At 37.6% G+C, this 16,455-nt stretch overlaps 1 long non-coding RNA gene across 1 annotated transcript; it reads left to right on the top strand.

The window, feature by feature from the left end:
- Positions 1–571: 571 nt before the first annotated feature.
- On the top strand, positions 572–1,922 carry LOC134883607 (uncharacterized). Its single transcript, XR_010168299.1, has 3 exons — positions 572–917; positions 1,451–1,547; positions 1,800–1,922. It is a non-coding gene; the product is annotated as an uncharacterized LOC134883607 (long non-coding RNA).
- Positions 1,923–16,455: the final 14,533 nt, after the last annotated feature.

Below are 16,455 nucleotides of genomic sequence, written 5' to 3'. Positions count from 1 at the left end.
CAGGTGACTCTTGGTTGCCCTCTCCTGATCAGCTAATTGGAATTTAGAAAAATGTTGCAGTGTGTCAGGAACAGGTTGTTCCAACTGGAAAGCTTACCTTCTTTTGTTTCGCTCAGTGTAATAATATCTCCATTATGCACGCTCCAGCACAAGGCAGCAAGTTGTTGTTTGGACGTCACCATCCAAAGCTGCATATTTCAATTTACTTTTTTTATTATTAATTAATAAGGTTGTAGAACGGGACACCTACAGTTCCTCTTGTTCACGTAAATACATTAGGTTCAGCTCACATTGTTTAAAAAGTCGCAAAGTCGGGACCAATCAGAAACAGAAAGAGCCCTTAATAGGAACTTAAGACAAGGTTAACTCCACAATGTATCCACTCCGTATAACAGGCTAACACTCTGGTATTGTATACACAGTACAAATGTAGACATGCACAGGACCTACACACATAAGGGATGTGTACACACATGCACTTTTGTTATCTAGAATTGCCAGAGTCAAAAGACAGTTTTTCCTCACCAGAATTGTTTTGGTCCAACTGGGACCAGAACTGGCAACCCTTTAGTTCCCAAGCCAAGTCCCTACAGACCGAGTTACATCACCTCTTCTCTGTTTGTGCTACAATTTAAAAAACAAGATTTTCCTCCCATTTCTACAGTGGTCATTCCCAAAAAAAGAATGATGTGAACAGACAAAGGTATCTGGGTGCAACGCTTGTTTTTTGAGGTGGTTTGCCTAATACAGATGACGTAACAAGTCTGAATGTTAAACAGTTTGATCCTACCTGCAAAAAAAACAAATGAAACCATTGCACTTCTTGTCGGTGATCGGTGTCTTGGCCTTGTAAAGGGCACATCTCCTCCCTCCAGCTGTGATGTGTTCAGCCAGATGGATGGTATCACTCCCTCCAGGTAATACACGGCACCATAGTTCTTTGTTACTGATGGATTTATTTATCTTTATTGCGCTCCAACATCACCGCCATCAAATCCACCGTCGAACTCGCTGGCTGCACACAACCGAGAGAATATGAGTTCATTTGTCAAAAGGAAAACATAAAAAACTTCAAACGTGTACTGCACCATCACCTTAAACTCTTAAACTTTAAACGTATAGCGGAGTATACAACCCTCGTGCTTCTTCTTGGAGGCGGTTGCAACAACTAAAAGTGTCCCCCCACAACATGGGATGTAAACATAGTTCCTACGTAGTGTTAATACAACGAATCAATATTGATGAAACTAAATCATATATGTAAACAAACATACCAAATATGACATAAATAATATGTATGGTAGTTAAATATGGGGCGGTACAGAACCCTCTGCTCCGGGGACCAGTGTGATCTTTTGTCCAGGCCGGGGGATTCTCCCGCTGTGGAATTGTTGAGACTTGATCCGCGATGGATTGCTGATGATAGGAGTCTATCTTGTTTTTGTTTCAGTTGAGAAGGTATCTGAAAACTTGCTCCGAGAGGACAGCATGGTGCCATCCGCGATTCACACCCTGCTGCCATCAATATGAATAAATGGAGACCTGAGGTGCTTTCGTGCTTGCTACATTGTTAAATTGGTTGGTTACAAACACCCTTTAAGACAGAACATGTTTTCTTCTGTTATAATATAGTGATGTGGAATTATTTTGTGCATGACGACGATCTGATCTGAAATTAAATGTACAATGCTAGTAAAAAGGTGTGCTAGTTAGACTTCTTTTTGCCATTATACCTATTGCTTTGTCTGACACCTGCTGAATACGTTTTTTTTTATGAGGATCCCTTTCTTCTTCAACAGTTGTTAAGAGCTCATGCTGTTCTCTGTGCGCTGGCTGACAGAAGGAGGGGGTGAGATGAAAGTGGATGTCTATGGTTTTGGTTGTCTTCTAGAGATGAAAGACACAGAGCACCTCTAATTGGAGTATCATGAAAAGAAACCATGGAGCCATCAGTTGAGCAAGAACTCTAGACTAAAAGATGTCAGGCTAAATTTGAAATTGTGGCCACAAAAAGGCACATTATCACACCAAAACCCATCTCCAGAGTCCATATATCAGGCTTGTATTGCACAATGACATGTGCAACCAATACTTACTGAAAAAAGTACTAAAATGAAAATAAATTACTTTTGGACTACTCTGTAATATCACCTGAGATGCACCATATATCAAATGAAAAATAACAATATAACCTAATTTATTTTTCCGATCAGCACAAATCCTTAATCTAATAAAGACAATACTGCACACAAGACCTCTGTTTTCTGCTTTTATTTGAATATCAGTCACCTTTTCTTCAGTATCTTGTTCAGTATGATGGCGATGATTGCCAGGACAAGACTGTTTGTCTATGCTATACGACTTTGCCATGTTGTCTCCGTCTCCTCATCCATGAACTCGTGAAGGTAGTGTAAGTGAAAAGGGACATCATTGTACACCTTTGTTTACTTCCGTAACATAATGACATCACTCTGTAACACTTATGTTTCTTTTTGGCTATCTCTGGGACAACAAAAACAGTTCTACAGAAGATGTACACCATAGTATTTCAACACACAAACAGCCGCAAACATATAGAAAAACATGGTTAACATATCTAACAATGCTGAGGTTGAGAATATAAAAACTGTTATCCGTTGTGACAGCAGTATTACAATGATTTCAGTTTGTTTTGGTCCCCTGCTGCCTTGGTTGGTTAGTGATGCTGAATTTACTAAAATGTTTCTTAACTGACCTTGTAATAAAGCTAAAAATTTCTCCTAAATGTGTGAGTGTTGCCAAAACTGTCAGAAAAACACTACATTTTTGAAATTGCAAGGCCAGTTCAGTACACCTAGTTGGATTAGTCACACCCTATTTACTGATATAGTCCTTTCTATCATCTGATGAAATACCAAAGTTGCAATCTCAAGCTGTTCTGCTGGAAGACTGATCACAGCAGGTAAACAATAAGCAAACAAATGCATCATGAAAGGCATAATGTGAATTTGTTGCAGCTTTCAAGAAAACAATCATGCTGTCTTGCAGATGAATCACAGGACTAAAATGTCAGTTTTTGTTTGCAAGAAACTGATTACATCACTCCCACAGACCTACTCAATTCCAATAACTTTCTACTCATTGTATTTACTTTTTTAAATTTATAACTGACATTATTTGCAAACAATACAACATTATGGTCATTGCTTTAAGCAGTGTGGCTGTGTCGAATCTTTATATAATATAAGTTATAAATATTGGTTATGAAACACTTATAGTAATAACCACATTAATAGCAAATAAACTGTAAGGTTGCAAATATTTGTGTCTTGGTTAGGTATAAGAAACACCAAAAATCTATTGTTGGTAATAAATGGGACCTTAACCGCAACTACAGTAAGACATTTGATTAATTAATTTCCAAACAACATCTTAAATGTCCTAGCTTATTAACTGCAGTGTTCACATTTTATAATTTATTTTGTTTGGCTTTTTGTGCCTTCCTTTTCGTCTAGATACATAGACAAATGTTTTTACTGATTTGAGGTTCATATAGTTGAGATAAGGCATTTATAATTAAGTGAAAAGTGAAAAAATGATTGTTGTTCAGTGCTTCTTCTGACTGTGTTCTGCTCAGTTGTAATAGATAGTAGTTCAGTCTATCGTTGGTTTGAACCATTTCATTAACTTTAGAAGAAGACCCATTATACTTCTCAAAGGGGAGTTTCCGTTATTGTTCCTTTGTTATTAAATATCCACACTACAATACACCAGGGGTTTTTCTATAAAAATATAGTATGACGCCACTTCCGGTCAAAATGACAACGGCATAAAAACCCTAATAGACTAACATGCACAAGACCTATTCACATTAAGTCTGAATACATGTAAACATATACACTGATCCCTCAGATATTAGGACATACACGTCTTGAACACACAAAAGCTGAAAACCCACCTGTCTTGCTTGTACCTCGGCCATTAAAAATCTCATCTCATAAGTTCAACCAAAGCACCAGCACTTACAATAGTCTCGCTTGTTTGGAGCGAACATCTCAGCACTTTTTCTTGTTGTCCTTAATTTGAATCATTATGGTTTATTGCACTTATTGTAAGTCACTTTGGATAAGGGCCTTCAGCTAAATGCAATGTAATGTACAAACACATGCATTTGTGTTATGGAAAGTGTCAAAGAAAACAGGCTGCCAATTGTTTTCTGCTGCAGGGAAAAGTTCAGTGTTGGTGCCTTGATCAACAACGACTCAGAAGTTCCCAGGCGGTAAACTGGCACATCTTTAGTTACCAGTCCACACCCAATTTTCCATTCGTTAGATCAGGACTTCAATCGGCAACCCTTCGCTTCTAAAGTCAAGTTGCTGTATAACAAGCATCTGAATAAACACTATTTTTAGGTTAGTTATGTAAGCAATACAACTTCCTGCCATTTTACAGTAGGCTTTAACCAGGAGTACAGTAACACACATCAAAGCTGACACACAGCTTCTGATATGAATAGTAGAACAGTTAAATGAGTAAGGGCTTAGATACTTAGCTAAGTAGGTAATATTAAGTTGGCTTAAACATGGATACAGTCATTTTTCAAAGCTAACATAGCATGTGTGATATTTACAGTCAGTGTAACTCTTTGGCAACCTTTGATACCAACCACAACTAAAAGAAAACACTGCACACACTGCATACAAAAAACACTGCTGTGAAACACTGAATTATGTGTAGATCACCTCAGGCTACACCTCTCTGTCACACACAGTAATCTGAACAAAACAGCAGAAAGCTGAGTTATGACCCTATCAATTAGCCACACAGGGTAATACACACAAAACAGAAGCACACAGCAACACACACCTAGAAACACACTGTTGGCTGACAGAGTAAACATAATTCCTTTGTTTGTTTTAATTATCACACCATCACATGTCCACTATAGGGGCCATTTGTCTGTCACTGGCATTAAGTTATGACTGTGTTTTTGTGAGAAGAATGTGTGTGTGTGTGTGTGTGTGTGTGTGTGTGTGTGTGTGTGTGTGTGTGTGTGTGTGTGTGTGTGTGTGTGTGTGTGTGTGTGTGTGTGTGTGTGTGTGTGTGTGTGTGTGTGTGTGCTGGCAGTGCTGCAGGTTGACAGATAAGTCAGCATTCCCTCAGTCGCTTAGCTTTAAATCAGCTGTTCCTAGATCTGCTGTGGGTAAAAATGATGTTATGGTAATAACCTGGTTATGATACATAACTGGGTTTGCTACCATGGTAACAGGTCACTCTTCACAAAAATGGAAGACATATCCCTGCTGTCCTCATTGGGTAGAGATATATTTGTCACTTCACAGAATGTTGACAACTCAGCTCTTTCTAACCTTTGTGTTACAACTGCTCGGTGATATCTGACACATTTGTTGTTGTTGTAACCACTGTCCAGATTCTCTGCAGGTTTGAAAAGTCCCAAACATATGGATGTCAACATTAACACGTTAACACCAGCAATTAACCCTAACCCTAACCTTAAAAAATGATTATGCAAATGTATTATATTACCAAGTGTGACCCAAAGTTTTTCCCGTAATTCCAGTGCGCATCAGTAAAAATCTCACTTTATCGTTGTAACGGCCAAACTTGTTTGCTTTAGGCGTTTTTTGTCATTTGAATTTGCAATGCCATACCTTTATCTTACCTTTTTTTAGATTAAAGACTAAATATTTTAATCGATTGACACCGATACCAATAATGATTAAAATCACATAAATGAGTCATACTGTAATAATGCACTTCTTGATATGCTCCTTAATTATCATGAACGTGGGCACTGCAGACTTTTTTAGATTCAACCCTACATACAACAACTGCAGATACTGTCTAAAGCACCATATGTGTATTAATCTGCCACTGAAAGTAATTCCAAACAAAAGCAATGTGCACTCCTGTTTGTTCTAGTTTGAGACTTTTTTTTAAATTGATTTACACATTTGAGGGCATTGAAGGGGTGAAGTGTTATTAAGTGGGCATGTCAAATTAAGGTGCAATTAAGCAGGCAGGTAAGATTAGACATAATTATACACAATTATCCGTGATTGCAAACTCTTTTAAGCAACAAAATCTTAGTGCATTCCTTTTTACTTCTAGAGGTTAGTAGCGTTAAGACCTGAAATAGCCGCTTCCATCACAGACTTCCTTTGCTTCACACCACTACCCTTCTATATATGCGTGGTGGACAATTAGCCACTTCCTCCCAAGGCCTTCAATAAGCAGGCGGCAACATCAATTAGCCCCCTTTTAGCACACAGACATCTGGGGCTCTTAACAATGGCCAGTGGAAGAGGATTAGTGCTTTTCCTGCTTAGCTTTCTCAGCCAATACCATTGGGGAGATGCTAACGGGATGCTAAAAGGCAGTTCGCCCCAGATGGCTGATCATATGAGGGTGATGCAAGCCCCATTACAGTAATCCAAATGCTGAAAGTATAGTGGTTGGACAGTGAAGGGCAGGCCATTGGAGAGTTTGAAAAAGAAAATATCTAATGAGTGAAGAGTTTGGAGCTGGAAAAAAAAGAGCAGAAGTGGGGAAATGGAAACAAAACAAATGAAAGGATGAAAAAAGTTAGGGGAATGGTAAAAGAAAGGTACCAGCTAAGGAAAATGGAATACAAGGAGGTGATGTAAAAAACAAAAATGATGAGGGAGACATTGGAGGATAAAAAAGGAGAGAAGGTGAGGAAAGAAACCCTGGGTATCAGAGACATATAGAGGGAGATATTGGGGAGAGGATGAGACAAGGCTCCTTAGGCAAAGACAGAGTTGACACACAGTGGACATTGAGAAAGAGGAGAGGCCAGGACAGAGACGGAAACACTTTTAAGATGAGAAATGAAAAAGGAGAAATGCTCTAAATATTTAAAAAAAAGAGAGGAAAACAGATTGAAAAGAGAGCAGGGACCAAACTAGAAAGGAAGAGCAATAATTGCGCGGAGTGAAATATTACGCTATTGAGAGAAAGGTATGGTCAATTTGGCTGAAAGGTGGAGGGAGGGAGAAATGAATCAAGTAATAGCCCACATGTAGAGTGGATGACGTGGGATTTCGGTTTTGATACCCCATACTCTTCATTTTTATTTGCCACATTTTATAAACACGTAATAGACTAATGCACCTTCTTAAAAATTAATATTTTCTACTAATATTCCCTAAAATACATTCTCTCCTCATGTTTTCCATGCCTTTCCTAAATTAGGTGTTGTCAAACATGTAAAAGGTCTCATTGACTTTATTAATAGTTGTTCCTATATGTTTGTGTTATTATTTATGTTTAATAATCCCTACTCATTTCAAGCAAGTGGTTTTATTTAATTATTGATAGTTAACCCTTAGGAGACGACCGTCATGCCGGAAACTGAAGGTCTGGAAACTGTAGATCTGCTCAACAGGATGCATCCAGGGAGGGGTGGACCCTTCTTTTGTGATTCACAACTAGAGGTAAGACTGGTTCTGTATGAAAACGTTTTCATACAGTATTGGCCCGAATACAAGACTTGTTTATATACAAATATATAAAATATTTATAAATATGAATAATGATAGTAAATATTGAATAAGTACTGCAAATATAATATAGATTCTTCCAGAACAGTTTTATCTGTTTTATTGTCATGTACATAGAGATGAAGATGATCAGCCTGGACCATCAACTGGGACACAGTGTAGGCGTGGGGGAGTAAATCAGTCCAGGTCAAGATCACCATAAGCCCAGCACTACAGCCGCACTAAAGCTCTCAGTCCTGGCCAACAGCTGCTGAGCCTGATACTGCCCCACACACCAGTAGGTTTGTGCCAAGCAGACCACCAGGAGCCCAGGTCCCAGGTGATCCGTCACCCGGCTCTTCATGCTGTCTGAGTCAGGGAATGGCTACACAATTCATTTTTATATTTATCATGGGAAAGCACAGTCACACAGACTTGAATTAATTATTAATAAAGCTAAGAATTATTTATATTTGTCTCAGTCTATGTGTATGCAAAGCCTTAAAATAAAGTGAACGGGGTTTTATTTCATAGTGTCTTAGTAACTGGGGGTTACATGTGTTTTATGTGTTAGATATAACATTTCTTTTTGTTTTATTTTTTTAATGGTAGGCCGCAGAAAAAAAATTAAGAGACCACTTCAGCATTATCATTTTCTCTTGTTTTATTATTTATAGGCATGTCTTTGAGTTAAATGATTGTTTTAATTATTATATTGTATTCTATAAACTACCGACAATTTTTCTCTGTGTTGGAATTCAACAGACACTGAAATGACTACCATACATGTAGAAGTAAAGATTGAAGAAACATTTGGAGTGGTCTCTTACATTTTTCCAGAGCCTTACATTATAAGATGAATCCTCAGATTTCCTTGTAATCACAAAACTGCAAACTGTGGTTAAGACACACATTTTAAAGGTCATAAAAAGTAGAAGGAAGAAAAAAAGACCCATGTGTCAGAGAAAATCAAAGGGCATGATTAAGGACAGATAAACTATGACTTAATATTATGCCATGCAGATCTTTAGGGCGGCAGAGAGATGGAAAGAAAAACAACACAACTGAACATATTTTAGATTTGTGTGTAGCAGGCCTGGCGGCAGAAAAACAATCTGCGGAGAGGGCATGTGATTTGGCAATAAAACAGCATGGCCAACAGCATTGTGTAAAGTACAGCAGCGCTAATAAAAATGCCCAAATAAACAGCAACATGCACACCACCCTTCAACCCTGCATTGTTTGTGTCGGAGCACAAACACAACAGCAGGCTTTGCCCCCCCCTGGACCTTACACATGGCCAATCGCTGTCAACAGCAAACACATTCATACAATACAACCAGTCAATCACACTTTACTGTACTTGCTTTACAAACTAAAAACAAAATAAGAAAAACATACTGAAACACTTAAAACCAACATAAGTCAATGAATCAGAAAATAGTTAAATAAATAAGAACAAATAATTACCAAATACATATCAATTAATAGCCAAATTCAAAAAGTGGGTGTTGAGTTTCTTCTCAAAAATATGAACGCTCTCTGCTGTCCTTCTGGGAGGCTGTTCCACAATCGTCACTTACAAATCAATGCCACATTAGGCACTAAGAAACAGAAGCCTTAACTAAAATGCCACTCACCATTTCATACTAATCATATTTTACAGACGTCCAGTTTTTGTTTAAAAAAGAATAAGCAAGTTACAAAATCCAAACTCAGAAGAACTCCAAAATAGGCGGCAGAGTGTAAAGCACACAAACTTGCTTGCATGATGTGTTCTGAATAGCGATTGGTCCAAAATCAAAAAAAGTCTCTACACATGTATTTGACAAATATATTTTGGGGGATTTTACTTAGTATCTCACCTATGGATCATAGCATCGAAGTGCAAAATAAAAATGAAAAGTAATATTGTAAAGCATATTTTTATTAGGCCTCCCTCGGTGTCAGGCCTGGTCTTTAGCATATGCATGACTAAGCTTTAGCAAGTATGTATGTTTCTGTATAGTGATGTATATTTGAACACACACGTACTGTATGTCTTTATTGAGTGTGCATCATAAAATGGCTTTCTTCTTCATTCAGGGCTTCTAAGCTGATAAACACTTGGTGATTAACACAGAATGGAGGGCTTTAGGGAGTGAGAAGAGAAAACAAGGCACTTGTGTTGTTGGGATGAAAATGTAGGTTCCAGTGATTAGACGCAGACAGATGGGAACAATCAGTGAGACAAATCGAGGAAAATCTGCCCCGAGAGCCATCTTTCTCTTACCACACACAAACACACATTTTATCTCACTTGTTTTCCAATTCCCACACAAACGTAGGCACGCTGTGAAACACGCACAACGGTTCTTTCCTCTCCCTCGGCCTCTTTTTCTTTCACTCAGTGTCTTTATAATTCAATTTTGGTCAATTTAGACATTTATCTACGGTTTTCTTTCCTGAGGAAAAAGTAAAGCAACTTTTGTATAACTCAGGTTGTTGGTTGATAAGATTTGCCTGTCTTGCAGTTATAGGGAGGTCAATAGAATTCAAAATGTAGTTCTAAATAAAACTAATGCTAAATATTACAACACAAAGCCATTTCATTTATAATACAAGATCAGCAAACCATTTGAAAGCTACTGTCATGGTTCTAAGGGTTTTGTTAGTTTTATTTTTGAAATGTATCTTCCTCCTTGTGTCTTGTTTGGTGTCACTTCCTGTGTTTGCCCTCCTGTGTGTGATTGTCTCATTGTGTTTTTGTTAAACCCTGAATCCCTCCTTACTGCACTTGGGTCCTGTCTCCCCCAACCCTGACAGCTACAATAGTGTGAACACAATTGTTCATCATTCTGTTGTGGTTCTCCTAAAAAACATATATTGTTCAAATATAGTATAATACCTTTAATAGCTCAAATTAAAAAATATATAAAAACAACCCTTCATTTTGGCAGGAGGATAAAATATAAAAGTGTAGTTATTTAGTTTTAAAAAGGAAAAAGAGTAGATATATCAAAGTAAGGAAGAAATCACAGGAAGAATATCAGTATTGTATGTATGTCATGTATTTTGGACAGTGAAATGTTGTGTTGAGTTGTTAAATAATGTATTGACTTGCATTTAGCAAAATCCCCTCTGGTTGGAAGTAGATGGGTCGTTCGCAAACTAATCAGTCCGAATGAACGACTCTTTGAAACGAACGAACTGACCTGATTCGTTGATTCACTTTCCTCTCGTTCGTTTGTTCGTTCTCCCACGGACTAGTCGCTGTGCCAATCGTATGCTGTTGTCTATTGAGTCTAGGACGCCCTCGTTGAATTTTAGCCAATGAGAGACAGGAATGATTCTCGTTTATTCCTCTGTTCTGGTTCAGTCAGTCAGTCAGTCAGCCAGTCAGTAGCGTGAGCCTAGTAGGCTAAATGGGGACTTGAAACCTTTTCATCAATATAATCTTTCTGCCAAGCTTTTAAACATGTTTGTCGGCATATCGTTATTTCTTTATTTAGCAGCCCTTGCTGAAAGAGAACAAAAAAAGTTAGACAGTAAATTCGCGGATCAAGCCGTAGTCTACTCTATTAGTATTTACCTTCAGTAAATGTCAAGGTGAATATACACATTAGCCACTGTTGTGTTACACATAATCATGAAGTTGCAGCTATGTATTTGCCTTGAACTACGGCGTTGTGTTGACTGTTTCCACGATCGTTTGCGAACGAGGAGCTGAAACCGTGCATTCCATGATTCCCTGCTGAATGACGTTGTGCCGGAAACACGACTGAACGAACGAACAAACGAACTATTCTGAACGATTCTTCTTGGCGAACTGACCGACGCGACCTGAATCCTGGAAAAGAATCATGAAATACATCTCTAGTAGGAAGTATTGCAATTTCTATTTCTAGTTCTTTATTGTTAAAGGAAGATTGCGGCCATGAGGCAAACATAATTTTATTTTAAAGCACAGTTTATTTGGAACTAATTGAGATAGTGACATTATTCTACATTACATTTATGATTTCATTATGCAATCAAAATTACTTCATGATGAAAAGTTAAAGCAAAATGTTATGTAGTGCAACTTATAACTAAAAAGCATCCATTCTGTGTTCTTGGTTTGCTCTTTCATAAAACTTTTCTAAATAATATTGTAACCTAATGTATTTTATGGTCTACTATGTAGTAGGTGTGATTTGTATCTTATAGTGGCCAAACGGTGGTAATGCAACTTCTCTGTTGTTTTACATTGGTAAAGACATTTCCATAAATCTTGCAAATGATTTTATTTGAGGTAAACATGTTTTACAGTCTGAACAACTGAATAGCCCTTATTTAAATCATTACCTCCTAGAAGTTGTAAAAGGTTCTAAAAGCTGAATCCAGAGTTATATTCCTTCTCTATTCATTTGACTGAGCCGAGAGTGGCCATGACACTGTTGATTGGAGGCAGAAAGGACAAAGCAAGTAGTATGCTCCAGCTACTGGTACAGGCCATTTTGGCTTCATGCGCCACTTAGCAACTTCCATGGGAATGAACAGGTCTCTAGCCCCATGTAATGTAATTCTTATACATCCATTGTGGAACTGCAGGAGAGTGTGTCAAACACATTTACTTACGAGACGATTAAGTTTATCGTATGGTTTTGTATTTACTGGTTCTCCAAATACATTTGATGAGCATTAATTACAAGAAAAAACATTACTGACTTATCAGAATAAGAATTAAGAAGTAGAAGGAGTAACAGTTCTTGTGGTCTCAATGTGGTATCAGTTTAGCCAAGAAAAAGCTACAAGAGCTGCAACCTCAATAATATCCTCTACACCATTAGACATGCCATAAATCCACTCATATCTATGTGAAAATATGATTTAATGAATACATGAATAACCACTTTACTGTTGTACTGTTTTGAGATCAGTTAAACAACCAAACCAAAACTACCCCAACGATATGTTTTTTTAAGGGGCAAACATGAGAGAAAAATATAAGGAAAAATAATAAGTCACTGAGAGGAGCACTAATCATTTGCCTCTTTCCAGCTAAAATGCCGGGCATGATTTAAACCTGCATTAGCCAGTGCTCCGTTTTTTTACATTAAATCAGATATAATCAAAAGCATCGGTCAGAGAACCAGGGATGAGGATGTAGGGCAGAGAGGAAAAACCAAGAAGAAGGTTGGCAAGGAAGAGAGGCTGGGTAACAACAGTGTAGGAAAACTGATTGGAAAAGACATATCAATAAAGGAACAGAGACACTGAGAAACCCAAGAGACAGTGGGAAGGTAGACTGAGACAAAGACTAGGAAGCTCAAAGAAGCTCAAAGAGAGAATCAGTGTTTCTCATCAGCTATTCCTTTGTCTTCATGGCTCATTAATGTTACAGATAGTCACACCTGCTGGGTGAAATTGAAATGGTAAAAGATTCATAAAAAAACAAAGAATGTGGATATTAATGAATATTCTACTGCGAGCTCAATGGAAATAATTTAGTGACGGGTTTAAGTCAATAGATTCAGTTATTTGTTTATTTTTCAGTATGTTTTTGTCTTAGGTGAAGGTCATTTCATGTTAAAATCTATTAAATGTACTAAAACCAAACATTTATTTAGATATTAGAAAAAATAAGAAAGATTAATTGTGTGTCCAGGGGGGGAGGGGGGAGAAACTCCCCTCTGGAGGGATCACTTGGATTTTAGCCTGTGCAGACAATTTACATGCACCAAAACGTATGTAACACACTGCAGGAAAGTGAGGAACCCAAAAAGCATAATAGGGCTCAAACAGAGAGACAAAATAGTGATGGAGTAGAAAATGAAGGCAAATGTCAAGAGATGAAAAGTTATTACAAACATATGATGGCTCACACAACCAATGTCAGGCGCGGTCCTCTTTATCGATATCATTTGTACAACAAGAGAGAATAATTTAAAAGGACATTATACTTCTTTTGGCATTCACATGGAGGGTGTAAGCTAGTTAGGGACCTTGATCCGTTTGCAACGGTTTCAAAGGTCTGGCTCTCAGACAAGTTTGACTGACAGAGAAGATCACTCAAAAGAAGACTGAGCCATGTTCTACTTGTGTTTCATCTTATTCTTTTCTTTGACGACTAATTTATTCTCTGTTATCTCTTTCTTTCTGTCTGATGTCTCTCCTAATCTACTTCTTTCTCTTTGCTGCTTTCTCACCTTTTTCAAAACCTGACTCAAATACTCAAGCAATACAAAAGCAGATCTTGTGGTAAATAAAGTTATTTCATTCTCGGATTAAAGGGATACAAACAGTAGTGATCTTAAGCAAAGACAGAGGGCCTGATGTGTCCTTAAACAACAACATTTAATAAACAAAAGGAGGACTCCTAAACTTATCAATTACTAATTAAAGACACCAAACAACAATGAAAAACCCACTACAGTTAAAGAGGCCCTATTATGCTTTTTGGGGGTTTTCTCTTTCCTGTGGTTTGCTATATCGGTTTCTTGCATGTAAATGGTCTGCAAAGGCTAAAATCCCTTTCCTTCAGAGAGAGTTTTCTCTCCCAAACACTCCCCCACCTGCCTGAAACGCCTCCATTGGACTTCTTTGTTTACTTCTGTAACATAATGACATCATTATGTAAAACTCACATTTCTACAGGCTAGTGCTCCAACACACTGTACGAGATAGACTTAAGGTTAATTGCTTAGTGATGTCCCTAATCACCTCTAAGCGGTTGACTAAGGCCCCGCACAGCTAACAAACATACAAAAAGAAACGTGTAGAAGGATATATAGAGGAGCTGAGGCGAGACTGTAGCATCAAGACTCTGAGAAACTATTTGAACTACCCAAACATTCTTCTGCAGACTCATTTCCTGCTGTTTGTCACAGTGTTTTAGAATCCAGACACACAAAGAAAATGGGAGAAGATGGGAAGGGATTAGTAATCATGTATCACTTTTCATCGCTTTCTCATTAAGGACACCTGCAATAAGCCCTGAGGGGGCCACACACACACACACACACACACACACACACACACACACACACACACACACACACACACACACACACACACACACACACACACACTCAAAACAACTTCTTATTTTATCATTTTGTGAATTCTCTGTCGATAACAGAATGACAAGCCAATAATCAGAAATCCAGTGAAGGAGAAAAGTAAGGCGAAAAAAAAAGAACGGAGAAGAGGAGGAGAGGGACAGAGTTCTATTCCTGCGGCGTCTCGGCGGTAGCATCCCAAAGTAGAAACTCATTAACTACCGCCTCTCTGAGAGCAGTTTTACAATTGCTAAAAAGACAATTATTAAAAAGCCATATCTTTTAAACGGTTAATGCCCAGCAATAATCCAGTCAGGGAAGGGTTGAGGAAGGGGGGAAACACTTTCAGTTTGGTTGGGGAGACACGTGGTTGACAAAAACATTTCAGAATAATCAACTGGATGCGGTGGAGGGCCCGACCCTCCAATCTCATCCTGCACCAGTGGCAAGTGCTGGGATCTAACATACAAACATGCCACTTTTGGTAAAAATGTGCAGGGAAAATCAATCGGAGTGGCCATTATCAGTCAAAAGTCAACACAAACTTGTAGCTTAAAATTTGCAAGACCCTTTAAGAGTTTCTAAATATTTAGCAAGTTTAATAAAAGCATAATATATACTTAAGAATACATTTGATTTTGTTCATTTGTAAGCCTAAAAGTATGTATATCTTGATTGTCTTTATTAACTATATGAGCATTTCTTAACTAATTAATATGCATTGAGGGAAGTGACACAATGAGGACTTGGCTACAGACAATCCTAACCAATTCTCTGAGCCCTCAGTCGAGATCAAAATAATTTTTCACTTAAACAAGTACGATGAGATCACACCGTAAGTGTTTTTAAAAGGCTTTTACTTTAGACGTTTAGCACCCTGCAGGCAGAAAAAAACTCATGTCAACAGCAGTCTAAATCAACATATCATTAATATATAGCCCTAGGGATGAGCTTGTCGTCTGATGAAGTGTACGCTGTCAAAGTTATATTCGGGTCCAAACATGGCCTATGCTTGCTTTCCAGATGTGTGTCCTTCTGAAGCTCATTGCTTTGATGTTGCAGCATTGTTTGCATCAGTAATTCCATATTGATGTAATTTTTCTGTGGTGGTAACTCTAGAGCCATATTTAAAAATGTATATATTATTTCTTACCCAGCAGCTATTTAATTTATCTGCAGAGTTTACGTGTTTCTTTGTCTCTATTTGTATGCTTTTGTGCTAATCAGAACCGATGGGGAATCATATCTAATTTACCAAAAAAGTTATCCGTCGATCTGTTATTTGAATTTTGGACTGGTATTTGTACAACGCAAACCTGCACCAGCATTATTAATCTTTCCAATGAACAATCTTTGTACAAAAGCAAACTGTGTATGGGACATGTAGCAATAACTATATCCTGCTTAGATTCAGAAATGATCTTATATCTGTTAAGGAGTAGCTTTATTTAAAGAAATTCAATGTCAAATTTACCAAGACCTTGGGTTAGCTTGTGCAACAGTAGACAGTTGTAGAAGAAGTACTCAAATATTTAATTTTTAAAAAAGTACAAATACTATGGACTTTACAAGTAAAAGTACTAACGTATTAGTGTACTTAAAGTACAAAACGTTCATACTGAACAATTGCCAATTCAATATAATATAAATAACTGAAGTATTATCAGCTACCTGTACTTAACGTATCAAAAGTAAAAGTACTTGTTATGCAGAATGGATCTTTTCAAAGTATTATACTATTATGGTAATACCAGTACATTACTCTGTGACTATAATAGCATTTTAGTATTGTAGTTGGTCACTTTGACCACATTTAGATACTCAAAGAACTGTGTATTAGTAGTACAACACTAAATCAAATGTTTTGATGTTTTGATATTGACAAAGTAATCATGATTGTTTGAATAAATGGGGGGTAAAAAGTATGATAT

Source organism: Eleginops maclovinus, chromosome 20, assembly GCF_036324505.1.
Source record: "Eleginops maclovinus isolate JMC-PN-2008 ecotype Puerto Natales chromosome 20, JC_Emac_rtc_rv5, whole genome shotgun sequence".
NCBI classification, from domain to species: Eukaryota; Metazoa; Chordata; class Actinopteri; order Perciformes; family Eleginopidae; genus Eleginops; species Eleginops maclovinus.
This window is presented reverse-complemented; position numbering and strand designations above follow the sequence as displayed.